At 46.6% G+C, this 19,439-nt stretch overlaps 1 protein-coding gene across 1 annotated transcript in view; it reads right to left on the bottom strand.

Moving 5' to 3' along the window:
• Positions 1-19,439, bottom strand: part of NCK2 (NCK adaptor protein 2) — a 151,812-nt gene that overhangs the window by 21,698 nt on the left and 110,675 nt on the right. The window lies entirely within an intron of this gene.

Genomic DNA, 19,439 nt, shown 5'->3' on the forward strand with positions numbered 1-19,439 from the left:
TCCCTACCCTCACCCCTGGGCAGCTTAACAGCCCTACTGAGCAAAACCCATCAGCTCTACCTTTCTTCTCTTCTTACTATTCTTTTCTTCTTTCAAACAGCAGACATTTCCCACAACAAATTGTGATGAGTGAATTAGGAAAAATTAGCTGATCGCTTAAATTGAAGGCAAACTTTTTCATACTGTGATTCAAAGCCCACTAGTGGTTGACGAAAATCACTTTAATGGGTTGCAACCAGCCTATATGTATGTGTTGAGTTTAACGGAATAAAGCAGAAAATTGCAGTGCATCAAACACAATTACAATAAGTACTGTTTCTTCAGTCACAGATGTGAGTATTGAACAGGCATGATAAACATTTTTTTCTGTGCATTGAGAAAAAAAGCTAGAAAAGCCCTAAGGTAAAAATGTTTTAACTGCATGGAATTCCGGAACATTCTAGGAGAGGAAAGCATGTCAGCCCCAGAGCTGGGGACACACCCTGCACAGGCGGACTGGCCTTCCTCGGCTGTCCTGAGAGGTGAGTGCTTTGACCTCTACCTTAGCCAGTGTGGAGGTTTAGTCATTTGCAGACTCCTTAAAATGACACCAAAGCACTTCCATGGGTAGCTTGTACCCCTTTCTCCTTTTCTTCCTTAAACTAGAATAAAGGGAGATCAGTCCTAAGAATTACTTGTGCTTCTATGGCCTTGCTGAGTGGGGAGGGAGTCAAGAGGAGAAGAAGGCTGATTGTCCTCAATGGTGGAGAGCTAGTCTGCTGGCCCCTTCCAGCAGCCACTGCCCTGGGATGCACAGACCCAAAGTGCCGGGAGGCGTGCGAGGCCACTGGAGGGTTGGCCACGGAGGTTTTAGAGCAAATACAGACTCATTTATGCTAATGGCTTCTGCCCTTTCTCTTTGTACTGCAGCATTTTATTCACGTGCATGGGAAACACAAGAGTAAGCCAGAATATTAGAATAGGTGAAATGCTTAGATTTCTACTTTGGGTTAACTTGTACTATATAAAAACACAAACCTCTAAATCTGAGAACTCATCCTTTCCCAGGATTTCAAATGCAGGGTGGTTCAACTACACAATGAGAGCACCATAACAACACCACAGCTCCACAATCCAGAAGGCAGGCCATCCATGAAAGCAAACTTTTTTGTCCAGAAAGCAGTGGTGCCTGAAGCTCAATCAGGACGGCCTCACAGACTTATTAAACAGCTAGCATGCCGGGGCAGGGGGGCCAGGCAGAGGACAACGTGTATTGGTAACAATGATGTCAAGAAATAAGACTGAAAAATAAACTTTTAATAGACCTTTGCAAACATGTGAATTACAAAAGCTACTTGAGAAAAAAAAACTCATGTGGAAGAGCAGGTTTTAGAATATTTATCAGGCCATGAAGACAAAAGTGACAAGATCAGTAGAAACGACATTAGATACTGGCCATTGCAATATGTTACAAAGATACTTTATAACTGATTTATGAATATTCTACTTTAGTGACTTCTTTCAAAAGCACAATACAGTAATTTAAATTAACTAACACAGTCACCGAATCCTGAGACATACCAGACACCAATCTAGATGGTAGGGTGGAGGGGGTGAAATGAGCAGACAGGCATGCTTTCTGCCTGCACAGAGCTTATACTTCTCCATCAAGATGAGAACATTGTACACAGCAAGCATGCAGCGGAAATTTTACTTGTTTTGCTCCAATGTGATCTAAATAGTCGTTGGGGCAACTCAGAGGGGCAGTGCAGACTGACAGAGAGCTGTGTGCTCCTGATCAAATGACTTAATAATGGTCTCTTTGTGTTTTAGTTTTCTTACCCCCAAAATGTGGATATAATAGTCTGCTCTGGCTACCGTAACAAGTACCATAGACCGCGCAGCTTAAACAACACATATTTCTTTGCTCAGAGTTCTGGAGGCTGGAAGTCCCCATCAAGGTGCAGGCAGGGTTGGTTCCTTGCAAGGCCTCTCTCCTTGACTTGCTGATGCTATCTGCTTCCCATGTGTCTTCACAAGGTCTTCCCTCTGAGTGTGTCTACGTTTCAATCTCTTCTTCTTGTAAGAACACAAGTCAGACTGGATGAGGGCCCACCCCAGTGACCTCATTTTTATGTAATCATAAATGCTCTACCTCTATAAATGCTCTACCTCCAAGCACAGTCACATTCTGAGGTCCTGGGGATAGGAACTTCATATGAATTTCAGGGAAGCACAGTCTGGCCCATGACAGGCACTGGCGTTCAGCTGATGCTATAAAGCACAGGAAGTGCTCTGTGGATAACAATGATTACTCTCACTAACTGAGCTGGGGCTTTCTTGTTGCTCTGAATGGTATTTTACCAAAAGAGGGCCGAAGTCCTCTTTAAAAAGACTTGGCCATGATCCTACCAGTGTCAAATGGCCACCAAAATAGAAAGCCTGCCTGCCAGTCTTTGGCAGCTGGGAAGCAAACACTCTTCCATGTTGTATGTAGCTGCTGGTGCCGTGAAATTCAAGAGGCAGGTGCCTGGGGATGGTGAGGGACCTGACTTTACTGACGCCTGTGTTATCTAAACCCTTCTAACAGTCCTGTGGCGAAGTGGGCAAGCTCTTCATCTGTGGAAATGAGAGGCTACAAGAGGTCAGGGAATTGGCCCAACATACCCACCCGGTGATGTGGCACAGGCCATACACCCAATAAATGCCCATTCAATCCGTAATAGTCAAGAAGCAGAGTCCTGATAGTGACTGTTGTCCAGCATAGTTTTTATGGCAAAGCATCGTCGTCTGTAATGTGATTTCTATGGAAAATGGAACTAGGACTCTGAATTGGGGTGCTAAGAATCTACCCCACTGCCTCCCTGCCCACTTGCATGCCCAAGCAGAGAGAAACCTTTTCTCTTTTTCTACAGAATGAAGAGGCCCCTGTGTCTCCAGGTGGGAGAGGGGCTGAGGTTCAGGTAATGAAGGTTTTGGATAAGAAATGTAACCCCAGTGACAGGTCAGGGCCCCAGAACAGCAGTTAATAGATTGGAGGGGGGCTGTGTGGGAAAGAACTTTGTCAATGGGATCAAGTTGCTGGGTTGCTGAGAGACAGCCCTTTTCTTCACTGCACCCTGTTTCTGCCCAATGGCCAGAGCCAGGGTCATCTAGAACAGAAGGGATGGGAGATCCTGAATGCTGGCATAGGAAGATTTGATGGGCTCAGCCCTATTGACTGCTAAGGATACCTGAGCCAGAAAGCTGTGGCCTGGGGGAGGGAGGGGAAGGGTGGCTGGACAAGGTGTCTCAGTGACAGGAGAGGGGAGTGGGAAGAGAAAAATGCACCAAGAGTGCAGGTGGCCTTTCTGTGTGAGGATAATTAAACTGCAACCCCAGAGTCAGGAGAGCCTTTACATGGGGAAGGCTCAGGAGACTCGGCGATCCCCCGTCCTTTTCCCCTTTCCTGGACTTTACCTGGAGCTTGTGACCCAGCCAGGTGGCAGCCAGGATGTCTCAAAGGGAAGTTTCTGCTGCAAAATGAACAGGGATTCATGTGTGTCTGTGAGGCGGGAGCGCTGTGTCCTGATCAAGGGCAAGTATCTGAGTGGTCCAGGCTCCAAGCGACTGCCTCTCCCTAATTTGAAGGCAAACCCGTTACTTTGTAGGTAAAGAGGCGGCACAGGGATCCCAGTTTCCTTTGATTCTCTGTATTTTTTCTATACATCTCCACTTCATTGCCTCATCTTTCACTAAAGTAAAACCACCTACTGCTTCCAGTTGTAACAGAAGCACAATTTGAACTCCAATGTTTATTTTAACAGGGCAACATGATGTTTTTCTCATAGACTTTTACACATTTTCTCAACAAGACAGGCAAATCCTCATACCTACTTCTCAGACTCATAACTAAACCACAGCCAACCAGGACATGGTAGACGGAAGCCCCCGTCATCCAGGGCCCCTGCTCACCTGTCTTTCTATGCTGCATTTTGGAAGAGCAGTTGCCAGCATGTCCCTGGAGCCTGCTCACCTTGGTGTCAACAGTGAACTCCAAAGCAGGCTGCAGGCCAGGTAGATCCTTCAGAGGGATGTGAGGTAGGTGGGCCTCACCCGTGCAAACACCCAGACGGTTTCAATGCCTCCCATTCCTGCCCTTACCGAGGCATGATGTGTGCTTCTGTGTTTTAGCAAGACTTGGGACAACAGATCAAATGATGTGTTTTTCTTCCAATTCTCAAGTTAATCATAAATGCTACTGCACAGGATTTACCTGGTCTTGAGCATTTTGGTTGGAGGTGTCAGAGCAGCGTGCTTTGGATAAATCATATTGCGATGATCATATCTAGAATATGACCATTACAAAACCTTCCAACGGCTGGCATGCTGTATATTAGATGAAGCATCATTTTTCTTGCCAAGTAATGACTTTATCTACAGCTTGTTCAATAATGTATAAACTACTACATCTTTGCACGAAAAAGAATGAAGGAATCAAAGTTACTGTAAAAAAAAAAAAAAGCAAGATTCTGTTTGATCAGACATGCTCAGCAGTGAGCAGGATTTTAACTCTTACATTGCAGAACAGGCTCTGAGAGCATCTCAAGCTCTTTAACTCTATCATCAAATTACAGTGTTTAAGTTCTAGAAGAAACCTTAGAGGCCTGATGGTACCTTAACTGGTTCAGGCACCTAAAGCAAAATACCATAAACCAAGTGACTTATAAACAGCAGACATTTATTTCTCACAGTTCCAGAGGCTGGAAGTCCCAGATCAGTGTCCCAGGAAACTTGGTGTCTGGTGAGGGCCCACTTCCTAGTTCATAATGGTCCCTCCTTGCTGTGTCCTCACATGGCAGCAGCAGCGAGGGAGCTCTCTGAGATCTCTGTTAGAAGGTCACGAATCCCATTCATGAGGACGTCACCCTCATGACATAATCACCTCCCAATACCATCCCACTAAAGATTAGCATTTCAACATAGGAATGTGGGGAACGCAATCCGCAGCGGCTTGGCCAGTTGTTCTCAGGCTGCTGCTGTGGGAAATGAGTCCTGGGATCCCACGTGTGTGCGGCCCAGGGAACTGGGCGGGACAGGAGACCCTGTACCCCCAGGACTTCCAACAGCTGCAACATTGTTTGCTTTACACAGGGGCCCTGGGTGCTTGACAATACGCTCCACAGACAAGACAAGTGACAGAGGCTTGGAGAGGCTGAGTATTTGCCTGAGGGTCTCCCAGGCCAGTCAGCACCCGGTTGGAGAGCAAGGTGAGCACACAGCTGCTGGAGATGGCCAGCAAGGAGTGTGAACAAGCTCCTTATCCAAGCCACCTCCACAGGGGCCGCGTTAAAGACCAGCCACAAATTGTGCCCTGACCTTATCTGCGTTTAATAACAATAAAACAACATGTGCACTGTAGGTAATAATATTTCTTACTCAGTGAGCAGACGGATAGTATAATTTTAAGGGGCAAATAGCTGAGTTGGATTTAAAGGTAAACTGTAAGTTTCTGCTTTTGTGGTGATTCTGCAGCATCAAGCTATTGGATCTCTGATCACAAGTCATATTTTTATTGATGTTAATAAGCACGTTTTAAACTTTCCTGAATAAAATTACATACATTAAAGATTGGATTCTAATAAAAGCCTGACTATGTCATATATTATTAATGTCAGTAAATTTAAAGTCAAAATCTTTTCTATCTTTTACATCCCTTTTCAGATGAAGGGATGTTATAACAGATGACTTTAAAACATGCTCTGGCTGTCATCTTCCAGCTGGAGTTCTGGAGATGTAAGATAAAGTGTCAAACAAACTTGGTACTCCAGAAACATAGTCAAGCCAATTCATTTTGACAGAGTGCGTTCAAGTTTGGGGAACTCTGGCAAAATCATTTAATTTTTGCTACTGATCAGATGTGTAACATAAAGCAAATTTAATCAGAAAGCTTCTTTTTATTGAAAATGCTATTTTTCTAAGAATCAAGATTATTGATTTGGTGAGGGGGTTCCCAACTAGAGTCAGAACCCGTTATTAAAGTCAGCTAAACAGTACAAAAAGCTTTTATTATTAAATGCTATGGAGATCTGATAAGATCTGGTTATGGTATAAAGTGGCCAAAGGACATTTCCGTATAAGAGAATACAGCTCGTGTTCAGCTTCTAAGAGTTTTGTGTTACTGTATGTTCATTTAATTTGCCTCTAGCTTTTTAGCTCTGCTGCTAAGATTAGATTCCACTATTTGGAGCATGCGGGGCAAAAATTTATCATCATAATACTTCAATAGGTAAAGGGAGAAAAATCAAATTTATTCAACTTAAGGATTTTTTGAAAGGGCGGCCACATGAGATTAATGCAGTGGTTATGTTGTCTTAATCTGTTCAGAAGCCTCTGTCCCTTCTCTTAGTCAAACAAATTTCACCTCTGTCAAGGGCCCCATCTCACCCCTGAGCCCTCCCCTGCCCTTGCTGGCCATGGGGGAAGCCCATGACTCATCTGTGTGGTCAGGGCACTCCCGGGACCCTTGCTACACTCATGGGGGAAAACACCGTTCCTATGAGGACATGGCCAGCGCTGCAGCAGCATCTGTCCACGCTGCAGAGGTTCATGTAGGAAGTGAAGGGGCAGGGGGCGCAGGGAGAGGCACAGAGAGACAGACCCCGTCCCAGAGTTGCACCCTGGGATCCAGCCGTACTTCCCAATCACCTGAGCCAACTTTATGTTTTCTTTTTTCCCCTTCAGTTACTTTTGAGCTGACTTTCAGTCACTTCAATTAAGAGACGTTAAAAAAAAAAACTACCCTTCCCCCAACCTCCCTGCTCCTCTCCCAACACATCCCCTTAGATGAGCCAAACTGTTGATTCCCACCTGAAAACGTGGTATATATGGGTGAGCTGAAAAGAACAGTGATAGGTTTTGACCGAGGGCTTTGGGTGTGGGAGTGAGGGTGGCAGCAGCGGTGGATCAGCAGACACAATTCACAGCTAGGTAGTGTGCATGTTTCCTAAGCCTGGAGGATCTGGGCTTAAAATATTTACTGTAAGAGTAATAATGAGAAGCCCGTGATGCTGGGAGGCCACATCCATTAGGCCTCACAGACAAATACAATCTAACCTCGATTTTCAGGGGGCTCTCAGAGTTAACTTAGGGTGGGCCCACATGAATTCACTGGGGCCAGTATCTTAAGCACAGTGTGGTCAGAGAAAATCCTAAGAGTGGCTGATCAGAGTGGGACACACTTTTGGGTACAAATCAATTTCAGACAAAGTCAAATTTAAGTCAGAAGAGACCCATGCACAAACGCCATCAGCTAGCTGCTTCAGCTGACACCTATTCCTTTTGTCACACAGAGTCTCAGTTGTGTCACTGACTGCTGGCAGAGGGTCACGGAACCGGGGGAATGGGATCTGGAAGGACAGTGACCTTCCCTGGCAGGTGGGTTGGGGCATCATATGGGCCCACCCAGGGTCAGAGCACATCTGCCAAGCTGGGCAGAGGACAGGTGCTGCTAATGTCCACTTCCAGGAAGGGCACCTCGAATGTACTCATTGCTCAACACAGGTGCACCCGGCTGAAGGAGAAAGGGGACTGGGTTACTTTTTGGGGGATTTCTCCATATCATTTCTGACTCCTCCCTAGCAACAAATGGCATTTAAGGCACAAAAACTTTCAGAGAACTCTAACAGACCATGATGTTCCCCAGTCATTCCTGAAATACTGTCCTTTGGCTCTGCTGTGAATTCACCTAGAATACCTCCAAATGCCACCTCCAGCTGTACCTCTTTTTTCATTTCTTCAGAGTTCTCAAGAAAGGTCTCTGTTCATCTGTTGTTTCATGCTCAGCCTGAGGGAAAGTGTGAAGAACTTACCCACCCTCCTAAACCTCACAGACTAGTGTAAGAAACTGAGTCACGTATGCAAACCCAAGTTGCAGATGATGACCAGCGGTGACAATCACAATAAAAGGAGGAGGTCAGGGAAGACCTCCCTGAGCATGCCACTTTCCATCCCACACGACACAGAGGAGCTCAGGTGAGGACAGGAAGTACATGCGGCAAGGAAGACAGGCTACACCACAGCTGTGAGCAGAAGGATCGGAGCTGTTCAGGGCCGTGAAGGAGGTGTTAGGGCACAGTGTGGGAAGCAAGGGCACAGGGCACAGGACAGGCCTGGGCCGGGCAGCATGCAGGCAGCAGCAGGCACCACCAGCTGCTTCCATAGCTGCAGAGAGGGATCTGGGCAGGGCAGGAGCACAGAGCTCTCAAGCTGAGGCCGGAAGAAACATGGTGGGCAAAGCAAAAGAAGTCATCAACTGCCCTTTCTCTTCCGAGTGTCCTGCTGGTAGAACATAATCTCCCCATTAAGAACTGCAAATGTTTAAGGAAGAAATTCTAAATTCAGGACCACTGTGGAGACAAAGCACTAAATATACTCTTGACAGCTTCTCCGGTCTTCCATGGCCTTTCTGGGCCACCAGCTTCCCTTGCACAAAATCTCAGCCCATCTCCAAGACTGTCCCTTCTGGTTCCTGTTGTCAGATGTCACGTAGTTTCATCCCCGTGCGCTAAGGTCCTTATGAAGTTGGTCTCTTAGGAAGCTGGTAATCTTCCTAAGAGCAAAGTCTCTTATGAAGTTGACCCAGGAAACTTTTTACCTCTAGCAGTTTAATTCTAGCTTTAGAAAACAAAAAACAGGCCAGGCATGGTGGCTCACACCTGTAATCACAGCATTTTGGGAGGCCAAGGTGGGTGGATCACTTGAGGTCAGGAGTTCAAGACTAGCCTGGCCAAAATGATGAAGCCCCATCTGTATTAAAAATACAAAAAAATTAGGTGGGTGTGGTGGCACATGCCTATAATCCCAACCATGGGGGAGGCTGAGGCAGGAGGATCACTTGAACCTGGGAGGCAGAGGTTGCGGTGAGCCAAGATTATGCCACTGCACTGCAGCCTGGGCGACAGAGTGAGACTCTGTCAAGATAGAAAGACAGAAGGAAAGGAAAGGAGAGGCTAGGGGAAGGGGAAGGAAGGAAGAAAAGAAAACAAAAAAACGATGTCTTTTTCAAAAGATTAGCAAATCCCCATCTCCCTAAGCAGACTGCAGGCAACATGGGCAATGGGGAAACATCACCAGCCTTCCCTCCATATTAAAATGACAGTTGATCCCAAAGCTCTCGAAGCGCTGTGATTGGTAACCAGCACAATAACGTGGCTCAGCGCCTGAGAATGCCTTGCCTGTCTAAAGGCCTGTCTCCCGCAGGCCCTGGGAGCACTCACTGGTGCTCATGTCGCCACCCTCCTCATCTCTCTGTATTTATCTCCCTGGGAAGGACAAACGAAGTCACCATCGTAGCCTCAGAGCTGGGCATGGGGCAGGTATTCAATACACGTTTGCTAAATAATAAACCCCACTTGCTGTCTCATCACCGTGATCTCACATGCACTCATCAGCTCCTCTAGGCCTGTGTCTGCAGCGACAGGCACCTACACTGCCAGGGGTGTAAGCGAACACTTTCAGAGTAGCAGGCCAGGATCATCAAGAGCAGACTTCCCAAGCACACGCCACAGTGACCCTTCTCTGCAGCTGTTTCTTCCTCCTTCTCTTCCACACGGATCATATCAGGTGCTGGGCACTCATGCACCGGTACGTAGTGATGCTGCCACGAGGGTGGAAAGCAGTGCTATTGCTGAGCTGTGTCTGATGGCTCCATGGTACACCACATGTGGTACACGTGTTTTCTGATCCATCCCCAATTTCCCCAGACTGAAATAACTCTAGGACATTTACTTTTATTCTTTCTCCTTTTTTTTGAGACAGGGTCTCACTGTGTCCCCCAGGCTTGAGTGAAGTGGTGTTATCTTGGCTGCAACCTTCACCTTTGGGGTTCAAGTGGGGGGTGCCTCACTCTCCCACCCCCCACCCCCCGACCCCCAAATAGCTGGGATTACAGGTGTGTGCCACCACTCTGGCTAATTTTTGTATTTTTAGTAGAGACCGAATTTCACCATGTTGGCCAGGCTGGTCTCGAACTCCTGACCTCAAGGCCCACTCTGGCCTCCCATAGTGCTGGAATTACAGGCCTAAGCCACTGTGCCTCGTCTGACTTTTATTATTTCTAGGCATGCATACCCCATAATGAAAACTGTCTGCCATTCAAAATCCCCAAGTTCAGGAAGGGATTGCCACAGGATGGCAGGGAGGAAGGCGCCTCATGCGACGGAAGGGAGCTGCCATCCCTTAGGGAAGCCCTAAGCAGCCACCCTGGCTGGGTGGGGGTTAGCGCTGCTGGCACCCCTGCTTCCTCAGCCTCTAGCTGGCACTCCCTGCTGCTCTCTGGAGGGGAGGGCAGAGGGGTACCTGTAGGACCCCTGCTTGGCCCCTGTGGTGCTGCGGTCTCACTAATGGACTTCAGCCCACACAGGTGAGGTTGAGTGTCTTTCACCAGCTCTACATGCAGGTAGTCCCTTTGCCAGTGGGTGGGCACAACAGGAGCCAGCTCCAAAAGGGAGTGTCGGGGCAAGGGGCCCACCCTCCCGACCACCACATGCGTCCATGTGCCCAGGGCTCTGAACCTGACTTTCCACTCCAGTCATAAGAAAGCCCATTCCTTTGTGAGCAGGCAGGCAAACAACGTGATGGAATATTTAAACCTGAAAAAAAAAAAAAAAGTCTAGAAGTATAGGAGTTTCTCACAAACGTGAAAGTCAAATGGAAACACAGATGCCAATGAAGAGAATTAAAAATTTTTTTCATTATAATTTTTAATTAAAAATACATATTTAGTACCTCTCAACACATATACTGGATCCATGAGCCCAAGCGTTTTTGAATATGCAAAAGAGCGTACAAGACGCAGCAAGGATGAGACGCGACATTCTGGAACACTGCACTGCTTCAAGTGTCAATCCACTGGCAAAAGTTCAGCATGCCTGCCGCTCTCCAGGGCCACACCTGCTCAGGAAAATGAAATGCGACGAATACACGAAAAGAGACAGCACATTCATGGGGGAACATGCAGGTGGCACGTGGTTGGCAAAGACACAGCGGAACCATACTTCCGCCAGCTTCTCAGAATACTCTGGAGCCCAGCCTCTCCACCTCCTTGTGCTTGGCCTTGGCACTTTCTGTAACATCTCTCTGCATCTACATGTCTTCATCTGTAACACGAGGACACCCCTGGTATCTGTGGGGCTGTTACGAGGGCCCAATAACTGGGCATGGCACTTAGTGGGGTATCTGACACACAGCAGGAGCCCAAGTGATGGCTGCCACTGTGTGTTGTCATCCTCGTACCAGTCACTGTTACGGCTGGGGACACAGGCAGGATCCAGTGTGGCAATTTCTCAACAAGGAGTGCACACACATCTATCCTCCCTAAATGCTCCTGGGGGACGCGTCTCAGCTCATTCCTGCTTTCAGGGTCAGAAGCAGCTCAAGACATGAGGGAACCAATGAACAGGCTAGGGGGAGCACAGTGGGCCTATGAGGGCGTTAAGAGAGGAGCCCCATTCCCAGGTTAAGAGTAGGCAGCGGGACTGGAACGTATGCTGCCTTGGACAAAGGGAACAAGGGTTACTGAGACGTAAGTGTTCTGGAGTGCCTGGGTGTGGTCCACCTGTTCCGTGCTTTGGAGAAGGTCCTTGATGAAACTGGGCTCTAGCCTCCAAGCCTGGGCTCCGAGGGGCCCACTCCTGGCCTTGCTTTGAGGCAGGTCCACCGCCCTGGTCAAGTCACTTGTCTGGCCTGAACCTCAACTGCTTCATTTTTGTAGAAAAGTGCTGGGCCAGGGTATTGCCTTTCCAGAATTCTACCGACAGCCCAAATTACCGATTATTTTTACTTTTTAAACCTAACTGTGTATAGTAGGCTTTGAAGAAGAAAAAAGAAAACCCACAGAAGAACCACAAGGGGATCAAGTGATCCTTTTGGACACCACACAGACAACCTTTGTCATTGCTGAATGAAGTTTCTTAGCATACCCAGTTAAACATTATAGATTTAGTCAACTTCAGTTAGTAGCATCAGAACAAACTGCATGTTACCACTAATTCATCTCTACCTTACAAACACCCATTTGTAAATTTCACAAATCAGACAATCAACGACTATGTTCCTTAAAAAAACAAAAATACAGAACCAAGCAGGATTCCCCATAAACAGCGGCCTCAGCATGGCTGCTTCCAGGAAGAAATGCAGGCCGCCCCAGACTTCAACTTACAAACGCCCTCTGGGTGGCTCTCACAGCTGTGGGGGCCACTGAGGACAACCTGTGTGTGTGCACAAAATCTGTGAATTCCCAAACGGAGAGGGGAGGTTATAAAGAAAAACCCAGACCAGCCTGGAGGGGCTGATCATAGAGACAGACTTCTGGACAAAAGCTGACATGAGTCAATGTAGGCTGATGTGCAGAAAGACACCCAACTCCACCCACATTGGCCAAGGTCCATCAATTAGACCAAGGTGGCACGTGGACCGTACAGGAGCCCTACAGATGGCCACCTGCTTGCAGGCAGGCAACTTCACACATCAAGCCAGTAAACAAGGGCTCTCTCTGTAGCCTCATGCTGCCTCCAGGAAATAGATATTAAAATGGAATAGAACAAAGGAACATCTTGGACATATGGATAGCACCTAAAAAAGAGAGGATGCCGTATGGGTAAATGCAGACAGAAGCATGCTAGGAAGATTGCTCTCTAATTCCCTGGCATATTTGGTTCACGTTTCTTTATTCGTAAACTTCAGGCTGCTGCTGGAGTAACTCAAGTGACTAGTTAAGAAGGGGTGATCTTTAGGAAGCTGAAGCAGGGTGAGATCATTTTAATAAGAAGCAACCAAGATGCCATTTCCTGGGAAATGCTCTGCCTGATGCCCTGCCTTTCACCAGGACATGACCGCTCTCACTCAGCTAAGTGCACACAGCAATGTGAGTTCTACACATCCTACAGCGAACTCCACACCTGACTCTCCCTAGTATTCCAAGGGTATGGACCCCACCCTCACTTCCTGCCTTGTCCCCCATTAGAAATCTTTTCAGACAATCTGTGTCTATTTTCTCCTGAAGTATCCTCCCACGAATCTGTTGTGATTTGTTTCAGATTTTTGGTTCTAAATACTTGGAAGCTAACGACACACAAAAAACAAACCCACATTTATTTTGGGGTATCTGGCACCACAACTACTGCTGAAGATTCCGTATTATGTGGGTCCTTCCTCTTAGGAACTACCTCACAAGACAGAATTTTAATGAATTCTAAATTCTGATACATCATATTTAATTCATGTTCATACAATGGTAAATTATACAACAGAGACGTGAAAAGTAAATGTGAAGTGTTAAATGCATCTCTGAGAACCCACAGAGTCCCCGTCTTAGCATGGTAAAGAGACGATAAACAATTTGTCGGAGAAGTGGAACGTTTAAAATAGAATTAAGATGGCTTAATTTTTTCCCCTTATGTTACATACAAACTTTTCAAAGGGAACAGTTTGGCTTTGTAGTGATAAAGGAAAAAGTGGTTCCTTGGAGAGTGGCTTAGTTTAGAAAGTATGTCTGAATGATATCAGGATGATTAACAGGAATTTTCTCATTCCTGAAGAACATTCAACTCAGAAAAACAAACTACTTCTAAGACAAAATGCACCACAAAGAATCAGCTTCTCCTTTTACATGACTCAGAGAATACACAAGACACACTGAGCATCCCAACCACTCAACACCCAGGAAGCACCTATACCGAAAATTACTGCGTAAATCTCATTTCCAACCTGTGTCAGGACCAAGTGCCCTGTAGGAAAAGCCTGATGTTCTCTAGACGAGGGGTCTCCAACCCCCAGCTGTAGAACAGTACCTCCGTGGCCTGTTAGGAACGGCATGTAGCAGGAAATGAGCAGTGGGCTGGCAAGTATTACCCCCTGAGCTCTGCCTCCTGTCAGGGTGGTACAGCATTAGATTCTGACAGCAGTTGCAAACCCTACTGTGAACTGCACATGTGAGGGATCTAGGTTGTGCGGTCCTTTTGAGCATCTAATGCTGATGATCTGGGGTGGCACAGTTTCATCCCAAAAGCTTCCCCCCAACCTCCTGCCACCATCTGTGGAAAAACTGTCTTCCACAAAACCAGTCCCTGGTGCCAAAAAAGCTGGGGATCATGTTCCAGATGAACTCCACGGTGACAGCGGGTACTGATAACGGCAAGAAGTCATCTGTGTAACAGGATCTTAACTGTATGTTTATATTAACACTGGGAAAATCGACGCAATGGTAACTGTGATTACTTCTGAGTGACAAGATCACAGGGCATTTGCTTTTCTCCATTATGCTTTTCTATAGTTTCCAAATTTTACAAATAATATCCCTTTCTTTAAGACTGAGGACATTGGGAGGCCGAGGCAGGTGGATCACGAGATCAGGAGTTCAAGAGCAACCTGACCAACATGGTGAAATCCCGTCTCTACTGAAAAAAAAAATTACAAAAATTAGCTGGGTGTGGTGACGCGAACCTGTAGTCCCAGCTATGCGGGAGGCTGAGGCAAGAGAATTGCTTGAACCCGGGAGGCAGAGGCTGCAGCAAGCTGAGATGGCGCCACTGCACCCCAGCCTAGGCAACAGAGCAAGACTCAGTCTCCCCAAAAAAAGGACAACTGATTAATAGTTTTATAAAACTCAGGCATTTCAGAGATTACAATTCTGAGGAATACCTGTTTGCAGAAACCTGTGCCATACAAAGAAACGGACAACAAAGATGGCTGAAGATGAGTCATGTGGCAGCGGCACACGTGTGCTGACAAAACTGTTGCCAAATTAAAACTCAATTACAAAAAAGAGTACATTCCTGTGACACTCAGCTTCTCAGTTATTTTGATTAACGGCTCTTGCTCACGTCAACATTAAGGAACCAGGAAAAGTTACAAACTGGGGAGCCGTTCCTTTAGCATTTTGGGGGCTAGTGCAAGGGCAGCAGATCACTTCAGCAGCGTGTGGGTGGGAGTCACCAGTACTGATGCCTAGCAGGAACTGCTTCTCCATCCCACCCCAATCAGCACCCCCAATTCCTGAGACTGAACAGCAATCACAAGAGGTGGAGTCAGGCCACGCTGGGCTCAAGTGTCAGCCCCAGCACGTACTATGTGTTTTTGGCACCTCACTTAATTTCTGAGTCTCAGTTTTTCCACAAGCAAAATGAGGCTATTATGATTTCCCTAGAAGGCTTACTGTGAAGATGAAACAAAAACATATTCGGGCATCTAGCACAGTACCTAGCACACTTTAGACACTCAAAGAGAAATAATTATCATGGCCCATTCACTGGGAAAATGCATGTAAGACTGGTCTGGGGGAGTTCGTTTAGGCTTTCCTACTGCATGAGCTTTCTGTTTATTTTCAGGGTGGGCCACATACTCCTCAGCAGGGAGTGGAGGGAGCACTGATGCTGCCTCGGGGAGCCTTTGGCCCTGACACCAGCTACCACAAGGCCTCCTGCTGGGGAGGGCTCTGGTGATGGCTTTTCATCTCTTTCTAGTGTTAGCGGTGTTATTCCAGTGTTATTCTTTCTAGTTTTATTTGGATAGTGTTAACTTAATCTAAAGTCATCCAACTGCAGGGATCTGTGTGCGTGTGTGTCTGGGTGTGTGTGTGTCTGGGTGTGTGTGTGTGTGTCTGGGTGTGTGTGTGTGTGCCGCAGGCGTGCACATGGCAAGCTAGAGGTTACAGATCTTTCCCATGGGTTCAGAAGGCCAAACTCATGCCTGAAAGGAACAAGAAAGAATCCAAAAGAGGCCAGGGCCAGTCCTTAACAGAGACGGAATGCCTAGCTGACATACCGAACCAGCTGCCTCAGAAGTACCAGCTCTCCGAGGTAGGCCCTGGATTACATTATCTTTACACATCTGAAAATAAAATGTCACTAACAGAAAGGAAGTATGTCATGAGGATAACTGTGTATCTTCCAAGCCTGAGATTCACACCTGCAGCCTTCTCGGCATCCTACTGACATTCCGCCCTAAACCTCAGACTCCACCAGGCACTGTGGCTCAGTCTCCCCTTATTCCCCCTACTCTCTGGGTCACTCTGCTGGTCCTTCAGGCTGGAAATACTTGAGTCATTCTAACACTTCTCCGAGGCGTTCCCCATCCAGGCAACAGATTCCTAGGGGTTTTCCTTCAAAATCTCCCTCTTCTCTTTCATCCTCCAACTCCAGAGCTGAGCTCAGGGTTTGGGATGTCACCTGGGGTCACTGTCAGGCCTTGTCCCCCGCTTCTCACAGCCAGGCTCAGGCCTTTCCAGTCGAGTCCTGAAAACAAGGATCAGGACCCCTGCCAGATACCCCAGCAGTCATCCCCCACCCATAAGCCCTGCAGAAACCTCCAAGGGTTCTTTATTCACACCCAGGGCCTTCACAATGTGGTGCACTCCACCCCCAGGGCTGCCCCAGCCCTCTTGCTCACCCGAATCTGGCTGACTCACCGGTGGCCTTTCCACACCTCGGGGGTTTTCATCTACACATCCTGCCTTACACCCTCCAACCGTCAACTGAAATACCACCTCCCCTCGCCAAGTCTCAACCCAGCTCAGAGTATTCTTCACATGAATGACTTCATTAAGTTCTCAAAAACTTTATGAAACAAGCAGTTCCTTATCCCATTATACAGATGATGCAACTGAGGCTCAGAGGATTCAATGGCTTGTTCAAAGTCACTCAGCTATTACCAGTAGTAGGTGGCAAAGCCTGGATTTGAATGTGGGTGGTTGAAGACTCCAGAGTCCCCCCTCCTGCCCACGACGCTACGTGCCTTCTGAAAGTGCAGGTGCCCGAGCTGCACAACTCAGCCCTAGTTTCCCATGGCACAGGAAGGGACAGTGCAATCATTTGAATGAGGACTGTCCATCTGGTGCCAGTATTATTTTCCCAATTACATTACAAATACAAGTTTCAGAAAGTCAGGGACTAAACCTTATCCTTCCTTCACATCCCAACCAGATGAAATAACATCTGACCAGGCTCCCCTTTCTGATCAGAACATACCCTATTACACTGTGGTGGTTGCTGCACCATACCTGCATCCCTATTTCCAAGCCTTTGGTTATTGTTTTCAAAGGTCACTCACAGCAGAGAATGCAGTAGCTCAGATGGATTTCCAAGGAATAGAGAAAGGGACAACTGAAGTTTAGACTCAATTTCCATAACAACTAGGCTGCTGCATTTGTTACCTAAATTTCATTTCAGAGATGAACAGCTCTGCCCTTGTTGAGACCTGTGAGACTACTTATAATCACGATGACAGACCCACAATCCTACGATGCTGAAATGAGAATTTCCAACTTCCTGCAATCAGAGGCTGTGAGCCTAGGAGCTCAAAACAGCCTGGGCCAACGCAGCAAGAAGCAGAGATGGTTTTCACTTGCATGCTGGGGATGTGGAGAGAACCTTGATGAATAATTAGAGAAAGCTCTGAATCAGGTACTGTTAGAACCATTCTGTGAAGCAACAGCTGGGCATGTTGACACCTGGTGTTATTCTCATGCTCTAGGTCTAAGTGCAGCAGATACTCCATACTTTCTGGCCCCTTAAATGCTTATGCCAAACTTAGGGCACTGCCCAGGCACAGCAGAGTTGCCCAAGTCTCCGGACTACCAGCTACCTTTACAGCCGAGGGTAGTCTCTAAATCACTACTGATATGTCTCCTTGTTTTAATGCATAGGAAAGTTACAAAAACAGCACAAAAAAAAACCCTATTTTCCTCAAACCATTTGATATTAAGCTGCCAAGACGATGTTCCATGACCCGAATACTTCATGTGTATTTCCACAAGCAAGGGCATTCATCATAATCAGTTAATTTATATCAACACATGATTATCATCTAACCCCTGAACCCCTTTCAAGGCTTGCTAGTTAGTCCTGAGGTTTCTCATTTCTAAAACGAAAAACTTGGAATAATTCTGACTCTGTGACAGAGTCCCCCCAAATGTACAAAGTGTCCTAACACTAAATCCAGATAGTCAGTTTGGTATAGGAAAAATATTCAGATTAGATCTGAAGTCCCCTCTGGGTCTCGTATCTGTGACTGGTATATTCTCAGGCTTAATTTTTTCATCTGTGATTAGTAACACTACTGAGGCTGGAGTGGTGTCACATATTTTCATATGAACTTACAGTTTCATAAATTTACATGCCATGTAACTAAAAGCATCTTGCATGACTACTCTGCTAACCTGGGTCTTCCAATCTAAGTAAAATCAACATGCTTAGCATGAAGCACAGGCTCAAGACCGACCCCCTTCCACCAGTCTGGAGCCCTCAAATTCTTCCTAGACATAATTCCAGAGTCTTTACTACTGATATAAAAAAAAAAAAAAATGCATGTAAGTGTAAGCCACTTGGTAAACTGCAAAGCGCTGTATAAACTGCACACTGATGCTGCTCTTATTACAGGTATATATGTGGGCTAACCCTAATCAAAGGGCCTTTAGTTATCCTGGGCAGAGCTGCCTTCTCCTATTCCCGTGTACAAACCAATACCCTGATCCCTGCCTGCTACTTCTTGTAGCCACTATGCAAGTGGAAGAAAGGGAAGAGGGAGCAGAAGGGAAGGAGGGAGGAAAGAATTCCAGGCCAATCTGATCTTAAGATAAATTGCTGGGCATGACTCTTGTGGTAAGTCTCAGTGTGCTTTAAAATAAGAGAAATTGGCCAGGCACTCATGCCTGTAATCCCAGCACTTTGGGAGGCCGAGGCAGGTGGATCATTTGAGGTCAGGAGTTTGAGACCAGTCTGGCCAACATGGTAAAACCCCGTCTCTACTAACAATACAAAAAATAGCTGGGTGTGACGGTGTGTGCCTATAGTCCCAGCTACTTGGGAGGCTGAAGCAGATTTGCTTGAACCTGGGAGGTGGAGGTTGCAATGAGCCAAGATCATGCCACTGCACTCCAGCCTGGGTGACACAGTGAGAATCTGTCTCCCAAAAATAAAGAGGAAAACCTCAACAGCACCAGTGGCCCCTATCACTTTCAGCAGGTAGCTATACCAGAAGGAAAGTAACTTGGCTCCTGGATCCAGCAAACAGCATCTAATGTGGGCATCCTTCCCCATAGAGAGGTGGTCAGAACCTGGTGCATAAGCCAGACTTCCTTTCAGAAGACACGTGACGTCTGTATACAGTGTCTTCAAAGATCGCTTATGATCTTAACGTTTTAAAAATGTTGTTAATGGCATGTATTGTTAAAACCAGGTACCTATTTGTTTTTTACATAATAGGGAATTTGTTAGTCCACTTAAAATCTAAAATCAGACTTCATAAAGATGTAAAAATTAACTGAAGAATGCAATTCAAATTGCTCTCTTCTCCCTTGCAAAGGCATACGTATCCTTTACTTTCAAGAGAACTCATTTAGAAAATGGTTGATAGTTTTCCGCACACATTGTTACCTTCACCGCTGCCTGGAGGGTTTCCACACCAGGCTTGATTCTCCTAAGCCA

Source organism: Saimiri boliviensis, chromosome 1 (assembly GCF_048565385.1).
Source record: "Saimiri boliviensis isolate mSaiBol1 chromosome 1, mSaiBol1.pri, whole genome shotgun sequence".
Classification (NCBI taxonomy): domain Eukaryota; kingdom Metazoa; phylum Chordata; class Mammalia; order Primates; family Cebidae; genus Saimiri; species Saimiri boliviensis.